This window comes from Podarcis tiliguerta (genome assembly GCF_965153285.1).
Source record: "Podarcis tiliguerta genome assembly, chromosome: 18".
In the NCBI taxonomy this organism is placed as follows: domain Eukaryota; kingdom Metazoa; phylum Chordata; class Lepidosauria; order Squamata; family Lacertidae; genus Podarcis; species Podarcis tiliguerta.
Window position 1 is genome coordinate 1,669,022 of NC_139551.1, and position 25,439 is coordinate 1,694,460.

The 25,439-nt window shown below is 48.5% G+C and overlaps 1 protein-coding gene across 15 annotated transcripts in view; it reads right to left on the minus strand.

Annotated features, from left to right (window-relative positions):
- Positions 1-25,439, minus strand: part of TCF3 (transcription factor 3) — a 75,662-nt gene that overhangs the window by 43,287 nt on the left and 6,936 nt on the right. The window lies entirely within an intron of this gene.

The following is a 25,439-nucleotide window of genomic DNA, read 5'->3' on the forward strand; positions in this document are numbered from 1 at the left end:
CTGCTAGCTTTCTGCTTGCAGGGAGTCAAAGCCAAACAGCCCTCCTCAACTTGCCCAGCTGGGGAGTGCAACCCGACGGGCAGAGGCGAGGGGGCTGAATGGGCAGAGCCCGTGCGCCGGGTTCGAATCCCGGCGCATCCAGATCGGGCGGAGAATGTCCATGGCCCGAAAGGCAGGAGAGATGCTGCCAGCCTGTGTAGGCAACACTGCCCTGGAGGGACACAATGGCAATTTTCTACAGGAAAATGGGTCCATTTTATGGTGTTGCAGTGGTACCTTGGTTTCAAATGCCTTGGTTCTCAAACGCCGAAAACCCAGGAATAAGTGCTTTGGTTTTTGAACGTTTTTCGGAAGCCAGACATCCAACGCGGCTGCCGGCTATTGTTTCTGGGGTGCCTGTGCCAATCAGAAGCCGCGCCTCGGTTTTCGAACATTTCAGAAGTCAAACGGACTTCCGGAACGGATTAAGTTTGGCGCTTTTGCCATTTATTTTGCGGTTTTGTATTTGAGGCTTTTTCGGTTCATTTGTTTTTGTGACAGTGCGGAACCCAGTTCAGCTACTGATTGATTGATTGGCTGCAGAAATGGATTAAAAAAAACCAAGCAATGACCATCATCAGTGCAGGTGAAGGGAAAAAAATGCAATTTTAATTTTTACCATCTCCAATATTGCCTTATTTTATATAGTACAGGGCATTGATTCTTGCTTTCATTTGATGGACCAATCGTCTCGTTAGATAATCAAATCCATGTTGAATCGCTGTTTTAAAAAATCGATCCGTTTTGCATGACTTTCTATGGGAAAGCGCTGCCTCGGTTCTGGAACGCTTTGGTTTTGGAACGGGATTTCCGGAACGGAACCAAGGTATCGCACTGTGTGTGCAAAGGTCTTCGATGCACGCCCCGAGGCGAGTGTGCAAGGCTGGGTGTGCAAAAGTGCAACGCACAAAAACACCCCATTGTGTGAATTGTTTCTCGCCCCCCCTTTCCATCTTATTATTATGTGAATCACAGCCCTCCCCATCTCCCCTCACTGTTCATTTAACCAGAAACTTCTTTCAAAATTGCAAGGCTTCCATTCCGCAGCCTTTTGTGTTAATCATTTCCCCGGAGAATCGGTGTTTAATTGCTGTCTAATTTGCATAATTATGCATATTAATCTCCACACCTAATGAATATTCATAACCCTCATTTAGATTTTGTTTCCTAATCAAAAAATAAAAAATAAAAATACCCCGCTCCTCCTTTCCCCCCCCCAATCCCTGCTCTCTCCAATGTGATTACTTTGCGGAATCGCGGTGGCGGAAAAAAAGATGTTAATGCGAATTGGGATAGTATTTTTTTTCAGGGGGGTGAGCTGTGCATTCCTGTCGCCTCCGACAATAACTTTTGCTCTAAAAAATGCGCCATTTACTCCCTCCCACCCCCGGTGACCCCCCCTTTTTTTTGACGCTCTAGAAGAGTTTAATCTGCGTCGGCCAAAAACTTGAAATTTACAAAACCCACTAATAAAAAGCAGGATGTGAGAGCTTCGGTAAATCAGTATACAGCCGGGTCAATGGACATGGGTCTCTGCCCGCAAGGAGCTTACAGATCCTACATTCTGACACAGAGGAACGGTTAAAGGAGCACATGAAATGATAGAATCGTGGAACTGTGAAAGGGAACCCCAGCGGTCATCTATTCCAACCCCCTGGCAATGCAGGAATCCAAAGCATCCAGGATAGAGGGCCATTCAAACTTCTGCTTAAAATCCTTTGAGGAAGGAGAGTCCGCCACCGGGTGTCAGAACAGCTCTGACTGCCAGAAAGCTTTCCCAGATGTTGAGTTGGAATCTCCCTTCTCATCGCCCGAAGCCACGGGTTCGAATCCTACCCTCGGGAGCCAGAGGAAACCAGCTTGCTCCCTCTCCCATGTGACAGCCCATATTGGAAGATGGCTCTGCCGTCTCCTCTTTCCCAGGCTAAACATCCCCAGCTCCTTCGACCGTTCCTCATCAGGCTCGGTTTCCAGACGCTTGATCATCTCGGTCTCCCTCCTCTGCCCACCTTGTCAACATCCATCTTAAATTGTGCTGCCCAGAACTGGAAGCATTATTCCAGGTGTGGTCTGACCAAGGCAGAATAGAGCGGGACTATTAATTTTGCTTAAAAAGCAGAGACATCGCCTTGCCGACAAAGGTCCGTATAGTCAAAGCTATAGTTATCGCAGTAGTGATGTATGGAAGTGAGAGCTGGACCATAAAGAAGGCTGATCGCGGAAGAATGGATGCTTTTGAATTCTGGTGCTGGAGGAGACTCTTGAGAGTCCCATGGACTGCAAGAAGATCCAACCTCTCCATTCTGAAGGAAACCAGCCCTGAGTGCTCACTGGAAGGACAGATCCTGAAGCTGAGGCTCCAAGACTTTGGCCACCTCATGAGAAGAGAAGACTCCCTGGAAAAGACCCTGATGTTGGGAAAGATGGAGGGCACAAGGAGAAGGGGACAACGGAGGACAAGATGGTGGGACAGTGTTCTCGAAGCTACCAGCATGAGTCTGACCAAACTGCGGGAGGCAGTGGAAGACAGGAGGGCCTGGCGTGCTCTGGTCCAGGGGGTCACGAAGAGTCGGACATGACTAAACGACTAAACAACAACAAAAATTAATTCCCATGATCTGGACACTAGACCTCTATGGATGCAGCCTAGAACTTAATTGGCTTTTATTTATTTATTCTGCTGCATCACACTGATTCATGTTTGGCTTGTGGTCCACCAAGACAACCAGATCCAGTTCCCGGTTCCCCCTATCCTATATTTCTGCGACTGATTCTTCCTGCCTCAGTGCAAAACCTGACATTTATCCCTATTGAAATGCACATTTTTAGCTTGGGACCAGTTCTCCAATCTGTTAAGGTCGCCTCGAACGCCGATTCCGTCTTCTGCGGCGTTTTGGGGCCCCCTCCCAGTTTGGTGTCACCTGCGAATTTGATGAGCGTCAAAACCAGAATATTCTCCATGCAGGCACTCAGCCATTAAATGGAGGCGGCTTGAAAAGGAACCGGGCACAACACACGCCGGCCAACCTTACAGGGAGGGCGTTGTGGGAAATAAAGCGAAAAAGCCATGGCCGGTCTCTTTATAATGAACTAGAAGCCTCGCACACAAGGCTGCTCAGATATTCAAATAAACCCCCAAACCAGTTTCGAAAATGCCCGCCTGCAACCCAACAAAATCTGACGGCACGAAAGCCTGCTCCTCAATTATGATTAAAGCTAAAGGTAAAGGGACCCCTGACCATTAGGTCCAGTCGTAGATGACTCTGCGGTTGCGGCACTCATCTCGCTTTACTGGCCGAGGGAGCCGGTGTCCAGCTTTTGGGTCATGTGGCCAGCAGGACTAAGCCGCTTCTGGCGAACCAGAGCAGCACACGGAAACGCCGTTTACCTTTCCGCCGGAGCGATACCTATTTATCTACTTGCACTGGTGTGCTTTTGAACTGCTAGGTTGGCAGGAGCAGGGACCGAGCAATGGGAGCTCACCCCGTCACGGGGATTCGAACCACCGACCTTCTGATCGGCAGGCCCAAGAGGCTCAGTGGTTTAGACCACAGCGCCACCTGAATGGAAAATAGACAGGACGCAGCAGAATATCCAAATGCACACAACCATAAAAAGTAAAGGTACCCCTGCCCGTACGGGCCAGTCTTGCCAGACTCTAGGGTTGTGCGCCCATCTCACTCAAAGAGGCCAAGGGCCAGCGCTGTCCGGAGACACTTCCGGGTCACGTGGCCAGCGTGACGAAGCTGCTCTGGCGAGCCAGAGCTGCACACGGAAACGCCGTTTACCTTCCCGCTAGTAAGCGGTCCCTATTTATCTACTTGCACCCGGGGGTGCTTTCAAACTGCTAGGTTGGCAGGCGCTGGGACCGAACAACGGGAGCACACCCCGCCGCGGGGATTCGAACTGCCGACCTTTCGATCGGCAAGTCCTAGGCGCTGAGGCTTTAACCCACAGCGCCACCCGCGTCCCTGCACACAACCATAGTGTGGCGTTAAAACCCTTGACAGCTTCACCCTTGTCCTTTTAATTATTCCAATTACTTGAAACGTTTTACACTGTGATGCCAGTAAAGGTATTTGATTGATTGATAATAGAATTATTATTATTATTAAAATTATTATTATTATTGCTGAAATGAGTAGGCATGTGTTATTTTCTTCCAGCATGTCTTCTCTGAACAACCACCTAACTGGCTACACGGTCCACTGTAAATAAAAATCAGGATTTTTCTTTAAGCAGAGACCAGCGAAATTAAAAAATATGATGGCTTCCAGGAACTTCTAAGCGCCACGTCCCGTCCTGTCGGCATGAAGGGACAATAACAGAGGGCTCCCTTTATCCCTCCCACCATGGCTACGTTAATAGAGTTATTAAAACGGGGGAAAGAGAGAAACAGAGAGAGACCCCACAGATTAATTATGCATTTTAATAACCCCGATCATGAATATTCATAAAGCATTCGTGTGTTCGTGTTCTAATTAAATACGTACTAATAATATAAAATGTAGCTTGTCGGGGGGGGGGGAGAGTATGTTTCCCACCACCAACCCGTATTTAAGGGTTTTGCCGCTGCCTGCAAACCCGCCGTCTACTGTGGGAGAAAGTGGACAGACAGAGAGAGACAGACAGACAGACATCTTTCTCCCTTTGTCGTAACACTTGAACTCAGGGTCAGCCAAGGAAGCTAAACGCTGGGAGGTTCGGGAGAAATCAAAAGGAGGAATTCTTTCTGCAGAGTTAGACTATGGAACTCCCTGCCACAAGAGGCAGGGATGGCCAATGACCTCGAGGGCTTCAAATGAGGGTTAGAAAACTTGGGTCCCTTGCGATTCCTGGAGGATAAGACTATCAATAACGTGCAAATTCCATTGCAATATTCATATAGCCTCCAAAGTTTCTCCCCTGAAAATAGGGACGTCCTATTCCATCCCCTCCAACGTTTCTCCCCTGAAAAGAGGGACGTCCTATTCCATCCCCTCCAACGTTTCTCCCCTGGAAATAGGGACGTCCTATTCCATCCCCCCCAACGTTTCTCCAGTGAAAATAGGGACGTCCTATTCCATCCCCTCCAACGTTTCTCCCCTGAAAATAGGGACGTCCTATTGCATCCCCTCCAACGTTTCTCCCCTGAAAAGAGGGACATCCTATTCCATCCCCTCCAACGTTTCTCCCCTGAAAAGAGGGACGTCCTATTCCATCCCCTCCAACGTTTCTCCCCTGAAAAGAGGGACGTCCTATTCCATCCCCTCCAACGTTTCTCCTGTGAAAATAGGGACGTCCTATTGCATCCCCTCCAACGTTTCTCCCCTGAAAATAGGGACGTCCTATTGCATCCCCTCCAACGTTTCTCCCCTGAAAATGGGGACGTCCTATTCCATCCCCTCCAACGTTTCTCCAGTGAAAATAGGGACGTCCCATTCCATCCCCTCCAACGTTTCTCCCCTGAAAATAGGGACGTCCCATTCCATCCCCTCCAACGTTTCTCCCCTGAAAATGGGGACGTCCTATTCCATCCCCTCCAACGTTTCTCCAGTGAAAATAGGGACGTCCCATTCCATCCCCTCCAACGTTTCTCCCCTGAAAATAGGGACGTCCTATTCCATCCCCTCCAACTTTTCCACTAGCCATGATGGCTTCCCTCTGCCTCCGTATTGCTTACCTGAATTGCATTCTTACATTCACAAATCCAACCTCGGTAAGTGGCCCTGCTAACCAGGGTTAGAAACTTGGATGCATAGCCTAGGCTCCTTAAACCAGGGTAGGCAAACTAAGGCCCAGGGGCCGGATCTGGCCCAATCGCCTTCTAAATCCGGCCAGTGGATGGTCCAGGAATCAGCGTGTTTTTACATGAGTAGAATGTGTCCTTTTATTGAAAATGCATCTCTGGGCTATTTGTAGGGCATAGTAATCTGTTCATCCCCCCCCCCAAAAAAATTATAGGGGGTGGAGACGCCCCTTCAGGTCTACTGGGCCGTTTAGGGCTTTCAAGGTCAGCACCAACACTTTGAATTGTGCTTGGAAACATCCTGGGAGCCAATGTAGGTCTTTCAGGACTGGGGTTATGTGGTCTCCACTCCCAGTCCCCAGTCTGGCTGCCGCATTCTGGATTAGTTGCAGTTTCCGGGTCACCTTCAAAGGCAGCCCCACGGAGAGCGCATGGCAGTAGTCCAAGCGGGAGATAACCAGAGCATGCACCACTCTGGTGAGACAGTCTGCAGGCAGGGAGGGTCTCATCCTGCATACCAGATGGAGCTGCCCTGGACACAGAACTGACCTGCGCCTCCATGGACAGCTGTGAGTCCAAAATGACCCCCAGGCTGCGCACCTGGTCCTTCAGGGGCACAGTGACCCCATTCAGGACCAGGGAGTCCTCCACAGCTGCTCGCCTCCTGTCCCCCAAAAACAGTCCTTCTGTCTTGTCAGGATTCAACCTCAATCTGTTAGCCGCCATCCATCCTCCAACCGCCTCCAGGCACTTACACAGGACCTTCACTGCCTTCACTGGTTCCGATTTAAAAGAGCGGCAGAGCTGGGTATTGGTTACCCAATTGCAAAGGGTTGGGCTGGATGTCCCTCGGGGTCCCAACTCTACAATTCCACTGCTGGTTGCTCTTGAGCGCCCCCTCTAAGGAAGCTGGCCAGAAGGCGGAAGTGCAGATCCACCCAACCACGCACAATTTAAAACCCACACAAAAAACTGCATTTTCCGCGGCTGGCCAAGCTTTTGAGGATGTCCTTCGGGGCCACAAGCACCTGAGAATCGCGCACAGCAAACAAGTATCCACAGATGCGTGGATTTTTCGCAAACTTAAAATAAGACACACAGCAGATGTTCAGCAGAGCGATCTGAGTTTTGCTCAGATTCCTGGGGTGTTTTCCCCCCCCTTAAAGGGGGAGAGACCCCAAAGGCAGGTGGGGACGATAATTTGATTTAAACGAAGGTAGCAGACGGCTGCCATGATAAACACTTCCCTATTAAGCTGCTTTTAAGTGGCTAATCGGAGCTGGAATTGGGGGGGGGGGGAGAGATGGTGCCGAGTGAGATTTGGGAAGGGCAGGGGAATCAATAAAAGAAGCCAGCCGATAATTAGGTTTAGCCTTCGTCACGAGCAGCAAAGTTGTTTTCTCACTATGCTCCATCCCTCTGCCCTCATCCCGGACAATCAGGTTACAATAATTTAATAATGATATTTTTTTCTATATTCCGTCCATCTTATTGGGTTGGCCCAGCCACTCTGGGCAGCTACCAACACGTATAAAAACGTAATAAAACACTGAACGTGAATAGTAAGAACGCAACGTAAAAAGTTGCAATAACTTTGACATAAACCGCTTACGCCGAACAAAGCAACATTCCATCATCGATCCGAATCGAATGGTAAACAGGAAAACCGAACGTCGGCAAATAGTAATTAAACAGGTTGCAACGGACAGGCCTCACGGGGACGCGGGTGGCGCTGTGGGTTAAACCACTGAGCCTAGGGCTTGCTGATCAGAAGGTCGGCAGTTCGAATCCCCGCAATGATGGGGTGAGCTCCCGTTGCTCGGTCCCTGCTCCTGCCAACCTAGCAGTTCAAAAGCATGCCTGCGCAAGTAGATAAATAGGTACCGCTCCGGCGGGAAGGTAAACGGCGTTTCCGTGCGCTGCTCTGGTTCGCCAGAAGCGGCTTGGTCCTGCTGGCCACATGACCCGGAAGCTGTACGCCGGCTCCCTTAGCCAAGAAAGCGAGATGAGCGCCGCAACCCCAGAGTCAGCCACGACTGGACCTAATGCCGTTTACCTTCCCGCCAGAGTGGTACCTATTTATCTACTTGCACTTTGATGTGCTTTCGAGCTGCTAGGTTGGCAGGAGCAGGGACCGAGCAACGGGAGCTCACCCCTTCATTGCGGGGATTCGAACTGCCGACCTTCCAATCAGCAAGTCCTAGGCTCTGTGGTTTAACCCACAGCGCCACCCACGTCCCACCAGGCAGATAGGCAGGCTATAAATAATAAAATTATTATTATTATTATTATTATTATTATTATTATTATTATTATTATTAAGCAGATTCACACAGAAGCATCATTCAACACTTTGCCGGAAAGACGAAAAGGGGAACACTACCCAGACCGCACGATGGATCGGCAGGGCCTTTAACTCAGCAATAAAGCCCCACCTGCATTGAAACGGTGCCTACTCACGAGTAAAGGGGCTTGCCGCTCACCTGGGAGACAACTTCTGAAGATGGGAAGAAACACCACGGGGGGGGGGGGGGGGGTTTGGAGACACCCTTCTGAGAGAGTCACTTCTGAGTCTGAAAGCGCAGGATCGGGCCAGGCAGCCCTAAGCGAGCTCCAAGCCAGAGGTTTAATGCAGCCGCTCGCCTGGGGCGAATCACGGATCTCCGGAAAGAAGCCGTTCACGAACTAGACCGCAGACCAGTGGCTCCCAGTGTATGCAGTGGGATAACTGGGAGGGGGACTGGAATAGCAAAAGACTAACTCCCAGATTCTGCAAAGCTTGCTATCGCTGGATCAAGTCCATCAGTTCCATTGAATTAATTAAACGAAACCGTTTTAATTGGATTAATGTGCAATTAAGTGCCGCTGTTTCGAATCGTATTCCGTTACGCTCTTTCTTAGCAGGGAGTATTTTTTGCCTGTTTTTCACGGGATAAGGGGGCAACCGGGTACGGATTTATGGAGAAAGCTGCGATAAGGTTCTACTCGAAAGGAGAGCTAGCCTCCCCGACTCGATTCCCTTTCCGCACAACGCAACCCCGGCCTCCTCCCTTTGAAATCCCTAAAGCAAAGTTCAGCCAAACGCCGGAGACGATATCTGGCAGTAATTTGGGCTCGGTTCCAGCGATCGGTTAGACGTCCGGCTCAAAATCCCATTCTGAACCAAAAGTGAAAACGGCAAACGACTGCCTTTTAAAATAAATAAATCACATTTTCATAGTGTGGAAAATAAGGTATCTCCCCCTGCAGGAATTAAAGAGCCTTTTAATGAGGGTGAAAGAGGAGAGCGCAAAATATGGTCTGAAGCTCAACATCAAAAAGAAAGATCATGGCCACTGGTCCCATCACCTCCTGGCAAATAGAAGGGGAAGAAATGGAGACAGAGATTTCACTTTCTTGGGCTCCATGATCACTGCAGATGGTGACAGCAGCCACAAAATTAAAAGATGCCTGCTTCTTGGGATAAAAGCAATTACAAACCTAGACAGCATCTTAAAAAGCAGAGACATCACCTTGCCAACAAAGGTCCGTATAGTTCAAGCTATGGTTTCCCCAGGAGTGATGTATGGAAGTGAGAGCTGGACCATCAAGAAGGCTGATCGCTGAAGAATGGATGCTTTTGGATTATGGTGCTGGAGGAGACTCTTGAGAGTCCCATGGACTGCAAGAAGATCAAACCTCTCCATTCTGAAGGAAATCAGCCCTGAGTGCTCACTGGAAGGACAGATCCTGAAGCTGAGGCTCCAAGACTTTGGCCACCTCAGGAGAAGAGAAGACTCCCTGGAAAAGACCCTGATGTTGGGAAAGATGGAGGACGCAAGGAGAAGGGGATGACAGAGGACGAGATGGTGGGACAGTGTTCTCCAAGCTACCAGCATGAGTTTGACCAAACTGCGGGAGGCAGTGGAAGACAGGAGGGCCTGGCGTGCTCTGGTCCAGGGGGTCACGAAGAGGCAGACATGACTAAACGACTAAACAACAACAACACCTGCATACCAGCCCTGCAAAGCAGACCAAGCAGGCGTGGAACCGCAGGAAGGTTGCCAAATGAGTTGGTGGCCGGGCAGTAGATTCGAACCCAGATCTCCCGAGAGTGAGAAAGCGAACTAAGATCCGGGGATGAGGCAGCTTAAATAGGGTCCACCCCCCACCGGGCTGCACCCCACCCTGTCTCGCTTGGCCGCGCCCACTGGCCCCACCCACATTTTTAGATTTGGAGGCTGGGAAAAGAAAACTTTTTCTTTTATAGGGTGGAGAAAGCCAGGGGGTGGAGGCAAAATTCGACGCAGATCGTACCAGAACGGGAAGGGAACCCCAGAGTCATCTAGTCTAACTCAATGCAATGCAGGAATATTTTGAACAACGCAGGACTCAAACCCACAACCCGCTCAAAGCGGTTGTGGTGTTTGGAGCTTTTGAGCTCGCGAGGAAATGCAAGGAGAAGAGGCATCGCATGGGTTGGGGAAGAGAAATGACTGGTGGTTTTTGTTTCTTCGATTATGAATTTTGTGTTTTTATATTGTGGTTTTATCCCGCGGTGCAGCCTGAGACCTGCGGGGAGAGAGGGCGGTATACAAATTTACCGTCTTTTTTGCTCTATAAGACTCCCTTTTCCCCTCCTAAAAAGTAAGGGGAAATGTGTGTGCGTCTTATGGGGCGAATGCAGGCTGCGCAGCTATCCCAGAAGCCAAAACAGCAAGAGGGATTGTTGCTTTCGCTGCGCAGTGATCCCTCTTGCTGTTCTGGCTTCTGGGATTCAGAATATTTTTTTCCTTGTTTTCCTCCTCCAAAAACTAGGTGCGTCTTGTGGTCTGGTGCGTCTTATAGAGCGAAAAATACGGTAACTAATAATCACAATCCTAGGGACCATAAGGGACATCTGGCCCTCTGCAATGCAGGAATCTTTTGCCCGACTCAGGATTCGAACCCGCAACCCTCAGATAAGGAGTCTCTGCCTCAAACGGTTGCATCGCTTGGGACGTTTTACCTTAGAGGAACCGCAGGGAGAGGAGAGGAGGAGGTACCCACGGGGGTCATCCAGCCGAACCCCCTGAAATGCAGGAATTATTTTCCCCCATGCGGAATTCGAACCCATAACCCCAAGATTAAGAGCCGCACACTCTACCCGCCAAGCTCTTGCGAAGTCATGGGACCATGGTCCTGAATGGGATAACTGTGCCCCTGAAGGACCAGGTGTGCAGCCTGGGAGTCATTTTGGACTCACAGCTGTCCATGGAGGCAGAGGTCAATTCTGTGTCTAGGGCAGCTGTCTACCAGCTCCACCTGGTACGCAGGATGAGACCCTACCTGCTCGCAGACTGTCTGGCCAGAGTGGTGCATGCTCTGGTTATCTCCCGCTTGGACTACTGCAACGCGCTCTCCATGGGGCTACCTTTGAAGGTGACCCGGAAAGTGCAATTAATCCAGAATATGGCAGCTAGACTGGTGACTGGGAGTGGCCGCCGGGACCACATAACACCGGTCCTGAAAGACCTGCATTGGCTCCCAGTACGTTTCCAAGCACAATTCAAAGGGTTGGTGCTGACCTTGAAAGCCCTAAACGGCCCTGTATACCTGAAGGAGCATCTCTATCCCCATCGTTCAGCCCGGACACTGAGATCCAGCGCCAAGAGCCTTCTGGTGGTTCCCTCCCTGCGAGAAGTGAGGTTACAGGGAACCAGGCAGCGGGCCTTCTCGGTGGTGGCGCCTACCCTGTGGAACACCCTCCCAGCAGATGTCAAAGCAACAAACAACTATTTTACTTTTAAAAGACAACTGAAGGCAGCCTTCTTTAGGGAAGTTTTTAACGTCTGATGCTGTACTGTTTTTAATATTCAGTTAGAAGCTGCCCAGAGTGGCTGGGGAAGCCCAGCCAGATGGGCGGGGTATAAATAATAAATTATTATTATTATAACCAAGAGCAGAATTGTAAGGCTGGAAGGGGGGTCATCCAACCCAACCCCGTGCCATGCATGGAATCTTTTGCCTGATACAGGACTCGAACCCGTGACCCCAAGATAAAGAAACTCACGCTCAGCCAACTCAGCCTGTAAATATAAACCCGGCAGAGGAGGGATGGGGGGAAAGAGATGACGACCAAGAACAGAGTACAGATAAGCCGGAGGGTTGAAAACAATTAAAAATAAGGAAAACTCTGCAGCCCCCAAAACACTTCCTGGCAGCTGTGAAAACAAGGTCGCCCCACGGTGACCAAACAAAAGACCTCAAAGGGGAAAGCCGCTGAGAAAAAGGGGGGGAGTTTTTTTTTTAAAGTCAACACAATAAAATCAATTGTGTGGTTTGTTTTCTTTTTTTTAAGAACGTTCACACCCAGACGGAACCTGCAATTAAATACTTGCCCATATGTCTATGCATAGATAGATAAATATATATCCGAGGATAGATGTAAAAAAATAGTTTTGCAAGTTGTGGGACCTTGTTTCCCCCACCTGGATTTTTTAGAAACCCGTGATTTTAAGAACAGGGATTTTCTGCAAAGTTTTCCAGTTTGCTTTTCGAACGGACGACTTGGGGGACGTAAGTCTCCGGAAAACTGGGTTGAAGTTTTTCCTATTTTCAGAACAAATTTTATTATTATTTGCAGCTGCTAAGCTTTAACATCTCTCCCTAACTTATACCGAAACAGCCTACCTAGCCCCATACTGTATGCACTGACTTGCAGCACCTCCAACTAAAATTCTGAATAAACCTAGTGGCAAAAAGCAGTAAAACCACTAGCAAATTTGGAAAGCTAAGCAGGGGCCGGTCTGGTTTCAAATTGCGATGGGAAACTCATCTCGGCGGATGCCATATTTCAAGAAGTGAAAAATCCAGACACAAAAAGCTGTGCCGCTTTTTTTTTGGTGGGGGAAACGGTGGATATGGCCCAAAGAAAGTTGTTTGTTGTTGTTGTTGTTGAGCCGATTAGTGGTGTCTGCCTCTTTGTGACCCCCTGGACCAGAGCATGCCAGGCCCTCCTGTCTTCCACTGCCTCCCGCAGTTTGGTCAAACTCATGCTGGTCGCTTCGAGAACACTGTCCCACCATCTCGTCCTCTGTCGTCCCCTTCTCCTTGTGCCCTCCATATTTCCCAGCATCAGGGTCTTTTCCAGGAGTCTTCTCTTCTCATGAGGTGGCCAAAGTCTTGGAGCCTCAGCTTCAGGATCCGTCCTTCCAGTGAGCACTCAGGGCTGATTTCCTTAAGAATGGAGAGGTTTGATCTTCTTGCAGTCCATGGGACTCTCAAGAGTCTCCTCCAGCACCAGAATTCAAAAGCATCCATTCTTCGGCGATCAGCCTTCTTGATGGTCCAGCTCTCACTTCCATACATCACTACTGGGAAAACCGTAGCTTGAACTATACGGACCTTTGTTGGCAAGGTGATGTCTCTGCTTTTTAAGATGCTGTCTAGGTTTGTCATCGCCTTTCTCCCAAGAAGCAGGCGTCTTTTAATTTCGTGGCTGCTGTCACCATCTGCAGTGATCATGGAGCCCAAGAAAGTAAAATCTCTCACTGCCTCCATTTCTTCCCCTTCTATTTGCCAGGAGGTGATGGGCCCAGTTGTTGAATTTCCCTATTTCCCCCGTAAGTTGGTTCTGCCACTGAAATCCTATGCAAAGCAGAATCTTGTATGAATCAGCTCAAACTTTGAGGACTAGAATCTTATTTTGGGCTTTGCATGCAAAGGTCTGAGGTTCAATCCTCTGGGTATAGGGCAGAAAATAAACTCAATAATTAATAATAATAATAATAATAATAATAATAATAATAATAATAATAAATAATCCACAGTGCCTGAAACCCTGGAGAGTAGGGAACTCTGAACTCGATAGACAATTGGGTTTGATTTAGGAGAAGGCAGCATCCTATCAGCTAGTCATGAGGACTACAATCTTAGCACGTTTTTACGAGAAGGAGCCGAGCCGAGCACTGCCTGCAAGAGGGACTTTGGTATTTTTTGGGGGGTGGGGGGTGAAACCAAACAAGGCAAAAGTGCTTTGGGGTGGCACAGGGTCACTATCCGCAGCACGCCGTCCGTCCGACGGGTGACTCACAGAGCAGGAAAAGCAGATAAGGACTTGAATTGCTCCTTGCCAGGAAAGCGCCTATTCCCCAGCCCAGAAAAACAAGCTTGCCCCTCCGAGAAAGAAAGAAAAAAAGCCCTCTTTTCTTCCGTAAACAAAGTTGTTCCCTGGCGGCCACCTGCTTTAAACAGAAAACAGGGAGGTGGGAAGAAAAGGGGGGGAGGCAAGCAGGCAGCCTGGGAAATCCTTTGTCTTAAAGACTGTTTTTCCTAAACTTCAGTTGCCACAACAATACGGTGAGCGCTCTTTTCTTGCCTTGCAAAGAAGCTCTGCAAAGAAGGACCCTGTTCCGTTTGCAGGTCTTATTCCGTTCCCTCGTTTGCACCCTGCTTTCCTGGCCTGGGAGATTTTCCCTCCTTCCTGGCACATTCAAAACATTCCTGCGAGGTAGACCAGGCTGCTTACCCTGCTTTGGGGGGCTTTGGGTCCAGGCGGCGGACGAAATCCCCCAGACAGCGTTCAAAATCCCCTTTTGCTACTGGGAACGGGGTCCAAATGCTACTGTGTTGCAGGAATTTATGTATAGGTTGGGGGGGGTTGCCCCTCCAGCAGATATCACGCACATGCAGCCCACTACCAAAACCAGCACCATCGCTTTTGTGACTTTTTGTGATTTGTCCCCACAAAACACTTCATCGCAGTTTCTTCCTATCTATCCAAAGGGCCTTTGCTGCACGATACCAAATGTAAGAATTCACTGATAAATGTGTCTATGTACTGGCTCACTGGGAAAACTTCAGAAATTCCTATAGACCTGTGAGCTCAGCTACTCAACAGCCCCTCTGCCTGAGGGATAATCCCTGGCCTCCTGATACCTGAGTGCCAGACAGGTAGCCAGTCCAGAAATAACAAACCCAGATGAGGACAAAAGGGTGTGATGAACTTGGCTGGGAGACAGGGAAATGTAAAGATCTCTTTTGTTACACTTGATGGGTGTTTAGTGGAGGGCAAGGAGAACCATGGGGCAGGGTCCAGGATGCTCAGATTACGGCCACCAGACCTCCCCTTTCATGATGTAACCGTGATGTATGAGTGATGTAATTTGGGGGGTATGACATGGGGATGAGCAGCTAATAAAAGTTTGGGGCTGTTTTGTTCAGGGCTTCCATCCTGTTTCACCTGGTGGCAGGTGGGAGTCCTGTCGCGACAGTCTTCAATAAAGACCATGTCTATGGTTTTCCCAGTAGTGATGTATGGAAGTGAGAGCTGGACCATAAAGAAGGCTGATCGCCGAAGAATGGATGCTTTTGAATTCTGGTGCTGGAGGAGACTCTTGAGAGTCCCATGGACTGCAAGAAGATCAAACATCTCCATCCTTAAGGAAATCAGCCCTGAGCGCTCACTGGAAGGACAGATCCTGAAGCTGAGGCTCCAAGACTTTGGCCACCTCCTGAGAAGAGAAGACTCCCTGGAAAAGACCCTGATGTTGGGAAAGATGGAGGGCGCAAGGAGAAGGGGGCGACGGAGGACGAGATGGTGGGACAGTGTTCTCGAAGCTACCAGCATGAGTTTGACCAAACTGCAGGAGGCAGTGGAAGACAGGAGGGCCTGGCGTGCTCTGGTCCAGGGGGTCACAAAGAGGCGGACATGACTAAACAACAACAACAAGTTTGAGAACCAAGTTACCACTGTATTTATATCGTGCCCATCTGCTTTTGTGTACTTGCCCTGAGATTCCCAGAGGTCCTTTCGTCGCCTGATGATGCGTTAACAGGAAAGTTTGCTAAGCTGGGATTCTGGTCCAAATTGAGCTGAGCGAAACCCCAAACGGTAGTCCCAAAAAATTAAAAACAAATAACCGGCAGTTCATTCACCATCCGACTTCTGGTTCTCGCCTGCCGAACTACAAATGGGTGTTTTATTTTTAAAAAATAAGTTTACCAAATTTGGAGGGGGGCGTTGAGAGAGAGAGAGAATTCCCCAGCCGATTTAAAATAGAACGGAGTTTAAATTTAGGTTTCGGGCCAGCTTCCTGACTTGAAACGGCTGCTCTCCGGATCTGGAATCATCATCAGGTATATAAAAAAGACTTGGCACATTTTGAGAATCAAACTCTCAACCAGAGGAATTTGCCTGGAAGGTCCCCCGCCAAGGCAGGCCTGTCCTGCTTGCAGAAGGAACGATCTGGACATCTAAAGTGGTTCCTTGGTTCTCAAACTTAATCCGTTCCGGAAATCCTGTTCCAAAACCAAAGCGTTCCAAAACCAAGGCGCGCTTTCCCATAAAAAGTCATGCAAAATGGATCGATTCGTTCCAGACTTTGGAAAACAACAATTCAACATGAAATTTACTATCTAATGAGACCATTGATCCATAAAATGAAAGCAATAATCAATGCACTGTACTATAAAATAAAAAAGACAGTATTGGGGACAATTAAAATGAATTTTTTTTCTTGCCTGCACTGATGATGGCCATTGTTTGGATGGGGGGGGGGGCTTTTATCTATTTCCGCAGTCACACAATCAATCAATCAATCAATCAATCAGTAGCTGAACTGGGTTCCACACAGGCACAAAAACAAATTAACTGGAAAAGCCTCAAAAACAAAAACGCAAAATAAAGAGCAAAAATAAAAGCGCCAAACTTAATCCGTTCTGGAAGTCAGTTTGGCTTCCCAAATGTTCAGAAACCAAGGCGCGGCTTCTGATTGGTGCAGGTTCCCCGGAAACAATAGCCAACAGCCGGCTTCCGAAAAATGTTCGGAAACCAGAACACTTACTTCCGGGTTTTCGGAGTTTGAGAACCAAGGCGTTTGAGAACCAAGGTACCACTGTACTTAAATCAGTTCTTTGCTGAGAACAATGAGGACTAGAATGTTGCTTTAAATTCAGTTTTGGATGCCGAAGGTTCTAGATTCCATCTCTAGCTGGGACTAGGAATGTCCGGCACCCCCCAATCTGTTTTATCATAAAACCGATTTATCATAAAACCGATCCACATTCCCCATTATATTTCTCGCGAGCCGCCAGGGTGGATTTGGTTTAAATGAAATCGATTTAAATCACTAGTCAGTAAGACTAGATTGAAATCATTTTTTTTAACAGAAAGACTCATTCTTGCTGGTATCATCTTAATATTTTACAACCAGAGGAAACTTTCATTTCTGGAGGGAGAATGTAAGGCTAACCTGTGGAACTCCCTGCCACAGTGCAGGCCGCAATTTGCTTTTTTAAAAACCCAAGCAGAACTGCTTGCCTATCAAATATTAGGGTGCGGTACAGATGTTTTATGGGGGGGCCAATCGAACACAGGCCCCCAATTTCTTCCCTCGAGAATCGTTTGTAGATGCCGCGACGAGGATAACAGCAAATTCCCCGCTAAAAAGAATAATTCAAAACAAAAACCATTCAGAAAACCCACAGAGATTTCAAGTCAGCAGGAAAACACAGCGTCGGCGTCGCGCCCCCCCCCAAACCAAACACGCTCGCGTTCCCCATAGCAACCCCCAAACTTGGAGGCTTTTCAATATGGCGAAAATCCCATTTTGAAACACAGCCGGACTTTCAAATGCAAATAGCGACAGAGACGGAACATATGGTGGAGGTTAGTTCTTATTTTTCCTAATTAAATGGCACACTGCTGTTTTGTATAACAATGTTAATAGGGCATTTGCAAGCTTTCGGGAGGGAGGCCGAACAGTCTCTCTCTCTCCCCCCCCCCCCCCATTTTTTAAGAGAGAGGCGGCAATTGGCAGAGAAAACTGAAGGCCGCGAGACACACACACACACACACCGTCCCCAATCTCCCTCGATATCAACACGGTAGTTTGGCACGTTCCCAATTTAGGGGTGGTGCTGGGGGGGGGGAGAATAGTCCCCTCACATCCCATTGCCACTTTTTTTTTTTTTGCAGACCGCTAAATGTAACCCGCAATGACAAACCTAGACAGCATCTTAAAAAGCAGAGACATCACCTTGCCGACAAAGGTCCATATAGTTCAAGCTATGGTTTTCCCAGTAGTGATGTATGGAAGTGAGAGCTGGACCATCAAGAAGGCTGATCGCCGAAGAATGGATGCTTTTGAATTCTGGTGCTGGAGGAGACTCTTGAGAGTCCCATGGACTGCAAGAAGATCAGACCTATCCATTCGGAAGGTAATCAGCCCTGAGTGCTCACTGGAAGGACAGATCCTGAAGCTGAGGCTCCAAGACCACCTCATGAGAAGAGAAGACTCCCTGGAAAAGACCCTGATGCTGGGAAAGATGGAGGGCGCAAGGAGAAGGGGACGACGGAGGTCGAGATGGTGGGACAGTGTTCTCGAAGCTACCAGCATGAGTTTGACGCAACTGCGGGAGGCAGTGGAAGACAGGAGGGCCTGGCGTGCTGTGGTCCAGGGGGTCACGAAGAGGCAGACACGACTAAAGGACTAAACAACAACAAACGTAACCCCCTCCCTTTGGCAAAAACGCCCCCCTCTCGCAGATTCGCATACCTAACATGGACATCTCCAATGGGTGAATTTTGCAATGGACATCTACAGTGGCACCTTGGTTCTCAAACTTAATCCGTTCAGGAAATTCCGTTCCAAAACCAAAGCGTTCCAAAACCAAGGCACACTGCTTTCCCATAGAAAGCAATGCAAAATGGATTAATCCGTTCCAGACTTTTGAAAACAACCCCCGAAAAAGCAATTGAACATGGATTTTACTATCGAACGAGACCATTGAGCCATAAAACGAAAGCGAGAATCAATGTAGTGCAGTCACACAATCGATCCATCAGTAGCTGGACTGGTCGTGAAAATGAAACGATAAAGAGCCGCCAGGGCAAAAAAAGCAAAACAAATAGCAAAAACAGGCAGACTTCAGCGTAACACTCAAATCGGAAGTGTGGCACTCAAAACGGAGCACGTTTGGCTTCCGAAAAGAGTTCACAAACCGAAATATTTTCTTCCGGGTTTGCAGTGTTTGGGTTTGAGGTTGTTTGAGTACCAAGGCATTTGGGAAACCGTGCGCTTCAATTATGGGTTTCTGAAAATCCCAGATAGAGCAGGCTTTTGGGTTAGCAGGACGGTGAGTTGCTGTTTTGAGTAAAGAAGTTTCTCACGCAACACTCCCTTTAATCTCGACTGGATGTTAATATTCTTTTTTTATAAAAAACAAAAATAAATAGAGGGTGTTTCTAATCAGAGGGATCCATCTTGTCAGGGCGGCACGATGGCATCTCCCAGCTCCTGCCAGCTCGGCAGGTTTGGCAAAGTTGGCATCGTTGCAAAGCCAACGCCGAGCGAGGGTGGTGCTTGCTTGCCCTCACTCTGAATGGGCATGACTCCCCCCCCGCCCCGTCTTGTGGGAGAACGCCAAGCTCTTGCTGAAATCGGGGTGGGGGGGGAACGGGGCCTATTTTGTGGCAGCGTATCACTGTCAGAAGGGACACGGGTGGCGCTGTGGGTTAAACCACAGAGCCTAGGACTTGCTGATCAGAAGGTCGGCGGTTCGAATCCCCGCAATGACAGGGTGAGCTCCTGTTGCTCGGTCCCTGCTCCTGCCAACCTAGCAGTTCGAAAGCACCTCAAAGTGCAAGTAGATAAATAGGTACCACTCTGGCGGGAAGGTAAACGGCGTTTCCGTGCGCTGCTCTGGTTCGCCAGAAGCGGCTTAGTCCTGCTGGCCACACGACCCGGAAGCTGTACGCCAGTAAAGCGAGATGAGCGCCGCAACCCCAGAGTCGGCCACGACTGGACCTACTGGTCAGGGGTCCCTTCACCTTTACCTTTATCGCTGTCAGATGTGGGCAGGTGGGGATAGACGCAACCGTTTCACCTGATTTTTGGGCAGGACTTTCAAGGGGGGGGGGGAATCTTTCGGCTGGGGGCCATACTGGGTTGTTGACTGCAATCTAGCAGTGGGTGGGAGGGGGCTGATTTACTAGGGAAATTTGGAAGAAGGGTTTAAGCCCACTTCCTCCCAGAAATCGCAGCGCCAAGTCCCAAAACGCGCCTGGTCGTAAAACACGCCGACCAGAAGGTAAGACAAGGTTCTAGTTCTCGTGCTCCTGACTTAAGTAGCAACTGTGGCTGTTGCAAGGAGGGTGGCAATTTTTTATTGCGAAGATCTGGAACCCTGGGTTGTCTCGACATGCCAAGACGGGTTGCCAAGCCCATTTCATTTACCTGTTATTCTGCGAAAATGTGCCCAGGTTCCAGCCCTCAGTCTGACTTATGCAATGTGCAATTTATGCCATTTAAAAAAAATAAGTTAAAAAAAAAACCTTAACGGCCCGGAAAGTTTTTCTGGAAAATGAAATCGTCTGGGGTTGCAGCCAGTCCTGGCCTTACTCAAGAGTAGACCCGCCGAAAACAACCGGCACGAGGTCTATTAACGTCAGTGGGTCTACTTCTGAGTAAGGCAAGGGCCAGATGCAGCCGATGATTTTAATCTTTAGACTGAGCCAACACAAAGGATGAAACGAGGTGTGTTTTTTTCACGGGGGGGGGTGGGGCAGAGAAGGTGTTGCTAAAAAAAGAGAGAGTTGAACCAGGAGATAACACTCACTTTTAAAGCGTGTCAACTCTAATTTGAAAAATTCCAGATTTATACGCAATTCGGAACGATACCAGTGATGTGCTCCTCCGAATTTTGCAGCGGGTGCGAAAATGAACATTTATGGTGCGAACTTGCACCATTTGCAGTAAATGACATTTTTTAAAAAAAAATCTCAGTGGGCACAAAAGCATTTATTACGGAGCACATACAGAACAGAAGCGAAAACATGAGATTGGCGGCCAGGGAATGTGGTCACCTCTGGAGGCTGCAAAGCTACGATTGCCACATTTTGTAGAGGAAAAAAAGACTTCTACTTTTAACTACGGATCGCTATTATGACGACTCTTGTTCTAAACACCCTTCCCATACGTAGGGCTTCAGAAACGGCGACACACCACATTTACTTGAGTCTCATGCGACGTCGAATCTAAAGCGCACTGCAATTTTCGCAACATCACTTGGCCAAAAAAGGTGAGCAGTGGATTCAAGGAAACTTGGTCTTGCTGGTAGCAAAGTTCTTCAATTTCAACAACAACAATAATAATAATACCTATTGCTCCCTCGCTTGCCACATGAAAGTATTGAGGTTCATGTTCCCCTCTTTGGGATTATCAGTATGTTCAGAACAATTTAATAAACATGTACGTATTGACTTTCCTGAAGGACAAGGGGATGGGAACACTTGCCCTCCCAGACTCCTTCTCCGAAATCTTTGAGTCCCCATCGTTCTGCCCGGACACTGAGGTCCAGCTCCAAGGGCCTTCTGGCGATTCCCTCAATGTGAGAAGCGAAGTTACAGGGAACCAGGCAGAGGGCCTTCTCGGTGGTGGCGCCTGCCCTGTGGAACGCTCTCCCATCAGATGTCAAGGAAAGAAACAACTATCTGACTTTTAGGAGACATCTAAAGGCAGCCATGTAGTAGGAAGCCTTTTAATGTGTAATGTTTTATTATGTTTTTATATATGTTGGAAGTGTGGCTGGACAACCCAGTCAGATGGGCAGGATGCAATAAAAATTCTTCTTCATCTTCTTCTTATTACTACTAATAACTACTACACAGAGCCTAGAGCTTGCCGATCAGAAGGTTGGTGGTTCAAATCCCCGGGACGGGGTGAGCTCCCGTTGCTCGGTCCCTGCTCCTGCCAACCTAGCACTTTGAAAGCACGCCAGCACAAGTAGATAAATAGGTACGGCTCCGGTGGGAGGGTAAACAGCATTTCCGTGCGCTGCTCTGGTTCGACAGAAACGGCTTAGTCCTGCTGGCCACATGACCCGGAAGCTGTACGCCGGCTCCCTCGGCCAGTAAAGCGAGATGAGCGCCACAACCCCAGAGTCGGCCACGACTGAACCTAACGGCCAGGGGTCCCTTTACCTTTACTACTAACAAAGACTAGCACATCTACAGCCAATCCATCACGGACATGCATATATCTGCCTATAGACATAAAAACGTAAGGCTGTCGTCACGCTGCATTTCGCATGATGAAGGAAGGGCTTCATCGGCCAAATTAGAGGACTGTTGAGTTAGAAGGGACCCTGAGGTACACCCCTGGGGCAATGGAGGAATATGCAGCTGCCCCATGCAGGAATCGAACCCACAACCAAGGCGTTATCACGTTCGCAACCCGAGCGTCCACTGTACTGTTAGAGGGTGTATATACGGAAAAACCAATAAATTTTTTTTTTTCAAAAAAAAGGTAGTTTTTATGGCTTTGCAAAACTGAAGAGCTGCCACCTTCAAAACAAGCTCGCTTCATTTTATTTTATTATTAAGCCAGAGTGGCTGGGGAATGGCAGAACCCTTTTGCAATGTTTTTTTTTATTTTCATTTTTAAAAAGCCCTCCGTTTCCTTAATCACGGGACCATATATATATATATATATATATATATATATATATATATATATATTATAATATATTATTTCAGGCATTACCGAAATCCTAGAAAGGGATGCGGAACAAGCTGGCAACAAGCCCCATTTGAAGCTTTTGCAGATCAGGTGAACTTTCTTGCACCCCCAGCTCCACAATAAAGGGCGGAAGAGATTTATACCTAGGTGCGTGCCTACATATAAATATATCTTCCTACAGATATAATCCAGGGTGGCGTTTTAATTCTTTGTTTGGGAGACGAAGGGGGTGGGCAGGGAGAAAGGAGTTGGACGGAGGGGGGGGGGCGAAGCAACCCTCAGATGAAACGCCAACCTTCCTTTTTGGAGAGAGATCAAAGTGTACCAAATTAACAATTAAAGATGGGGGGAAATCCACAAAGAAGGAAAAGAAAACAAGCCCTTGATATGCGGTTGTTGGTTTGGGGTTGTTGTGTTTCCTGGTTTTTGCCCAAAGGTAAGCTGCTGTTTTAGGGACGCAGGTGGCGCTGTGGGTTAAACCACAGAGCCCAGGACTTGCCATTCAGAAGGTCGGCGGTTCGAATCCCCGCAATGACGGGGTGAGCTCCCGTTGCTCAGTCCCTGCTCCTGCCAACCTAGCAGTTCGAAAGCATGTCAAAGTGCAAGTAGATAAATAGGTACCACTCTGGCGGGAAGGTAAACGGCGTTTCCGTGCGCTGCTCTGGTTCGCCAGAAGCGGCCTAGTCCTGCTGGCCACATGACCCGGAAGCTGAACGCCGGCTCCCTCGGCCAATAAAGCGAGATGAGTGCTGCAACCCCAGAGTCGGCCATGACTGGACCTAATGGTCAGGGGTCCCTTTACCTCGATTCTTGCTTTCGTTTTATGTATCAGCGGTCTTGTTAGAGAGTAAAATTCATGTAAAGCTGCTGTTTTAGGGGTTGTTGTTAAAAGCCTGGAACGGATTAATCTGTTTTGCATGACTTTCTATGGGAAAGCGCGTCTTGGTTTTGTAACGCTTTGGTTTTGGAACGGAATTTCCGGAACGGATTAAGTTTGAGAACCAAGGGACCACTGTATTGAGAGAAGGCATTCCTTCCTGATAAAGAGGAGGTTGGGATATGGGGATGTGTCTGCCAAATTCTCAACATCCCCAGGGTGAAACAGCCAAGGGCGCTGCAACCCGTAAATCTTATCAACATCTGGAAGACTGCAGACTAGAGCTTGTAGCTTTTGATTTTATTTTGGCAACCGCTTGTTCCTGCAGTTTAATGCAATGAGCTTTTGGCTGAAAGCAGAGGAATGAAAACTGTCCTTTCGAAACCGGGGTTTTTTTGGGGGGGGTCACCCCCAAATCATCGATTTTTGTGTAGGTAACTGCATAACACACTATGAAATTGTACATAATAATTATGCATTGGGATACAGGGGAATAACAGAGGTTGCGGGTTTTCTGATACTTGCACAATGTTTTGTGCATTGTACAATGGGACCTTGGCAGTCGAACAAATCAGCTCCCAAATGCCGCAAACCCAGAAGTGAATTTGCAAACGTTTTTCGGAAGCCGAACGTCTGACGCGGCTTCCGATCTGAGTGCAGGAAGCTCTTGCATCCAATTGGACGCCGTGCCTTGGTTTTCGACCGTTTTGGGAGCCGAGCGGACTCCCAGAACGGATTAAGGTACCTCTGTACATCCCTTCTTACTGCTTAGAATAAATCAAACTTGCTGTTTCTCTTTCTTTGCGCTGCAAACTTCCTGCATCGCTTGGATTGCGCATTCTGTGCACAAATTACTGTATTTTTCGCTCTATAAGACGCACCAGACCATAAGACACACCTAATTTTTGGAGGAGGAAAACAAGGAAAAAAATATTCTGAATCTCAGAAGCCAGAACAATAAGAGGGATCACTGCGCAGCGAAAGTAGCAATCTCTCTTTCTGTTCTGGCTTCTGGGATAGCTGCGCAGCCTGCATTCGCTCCATAAGACGCACACACATTTCCCCTTACTTTTTAGGAGGGGAAAAGTGAGTCGTATAGAGGAAAAAATACGGTACTTCTTGGGGTCTGGGGCACGGAGGACTCCTGCTTCCAGCGATTCTCCAATATCCCCAATGGTGTTTTTTTGGCAAGGTTTCCATATTTCCGACAAATTCTTGCAATCGTTTTCATTGAGTTACCTATACGGCGATTCTAGCTTTTCATTTTGGGGCGACCATTCCCCCCACCACTGAGAAGAAGCAGGCCCTTTTTCAGTGTTCCTAAGCCATGGGTAGGCAAACTAAGGCCCGGGGGCCAGATCCGGCCCAATCGCCTTCTAAATCCAGCCCGCGGACGTTCTGGGAATCAGCATGTTTTTACATGAGTAGAATGTGTGCTTTTATTTAAAATGCATCTCTGGGTTATTTGTGGGGCCTGCCTGGTGTTTTTACAGGAGTAGAATGTGTGCTTTTATTTAAAATGCATCTCTGGGTTATTTGTGGGGTATAGGAATTCGTTCATTATTTTTTCCCAAAATATAGTCTGGCCCCCCACAAGGTCTGAGGGACAGTGGACCGGCCCCCTGCTGAAAAAGTTTGCTGACCCCTGTCCTAAGCAAAAGCTCCCCCCTTCATGATACAGGAAACTGATTTTTTGGAAAAAGTCAAAAAGTTTTAACCCTGCTGCAGACAGAAAGCAGCCTCTGGCTTCCTAGGGGACCCAATTTTGGGGCACGACAGCTTCAACAGCCCCACTCAGGTAGACTGCTCTTGCACATGGAAGCTCCACCTGGCCACAAAACAGAAGCTTCGATCAAACCTTTTGCTTCCCCTCTTTCTCAGAAAGGACGAGCGCTGCCAAGGAGAAAGGAAAGACTACAGAACCGCTCAGCCCATCCCGGAATCTCAAACACAGCTGGGGCGGTTGCGGCCAAGAAGCCCAAATTATTTTGCGAAAAGCATCAAAGCCGGGAGTTGGGGGTTGAAGAAGCCTCCTCAGATGTGACAAGCTCCGGGCAGAGGGAGTGGAAAGGCTTGGCCAGTGTGTTTGTGTGTTGTGGGGGTGGAAAGGAGAGATTACACTTTGCTGCAACCACCTGTAGCTTCAAAATTCGCGAACGTGCAGCGACTCGCCCCCACTCCCCAGACACGCACGGGCGCAGAAGTCTCCGTAAACACACGCCCCGTATTCAAAGCAAACCCCCTCTATCAAACGAAGCACATTTTGCTTTCATGCTCAAAATCAAAGGACGCACAAAGTCGGGAGACCCCCTCC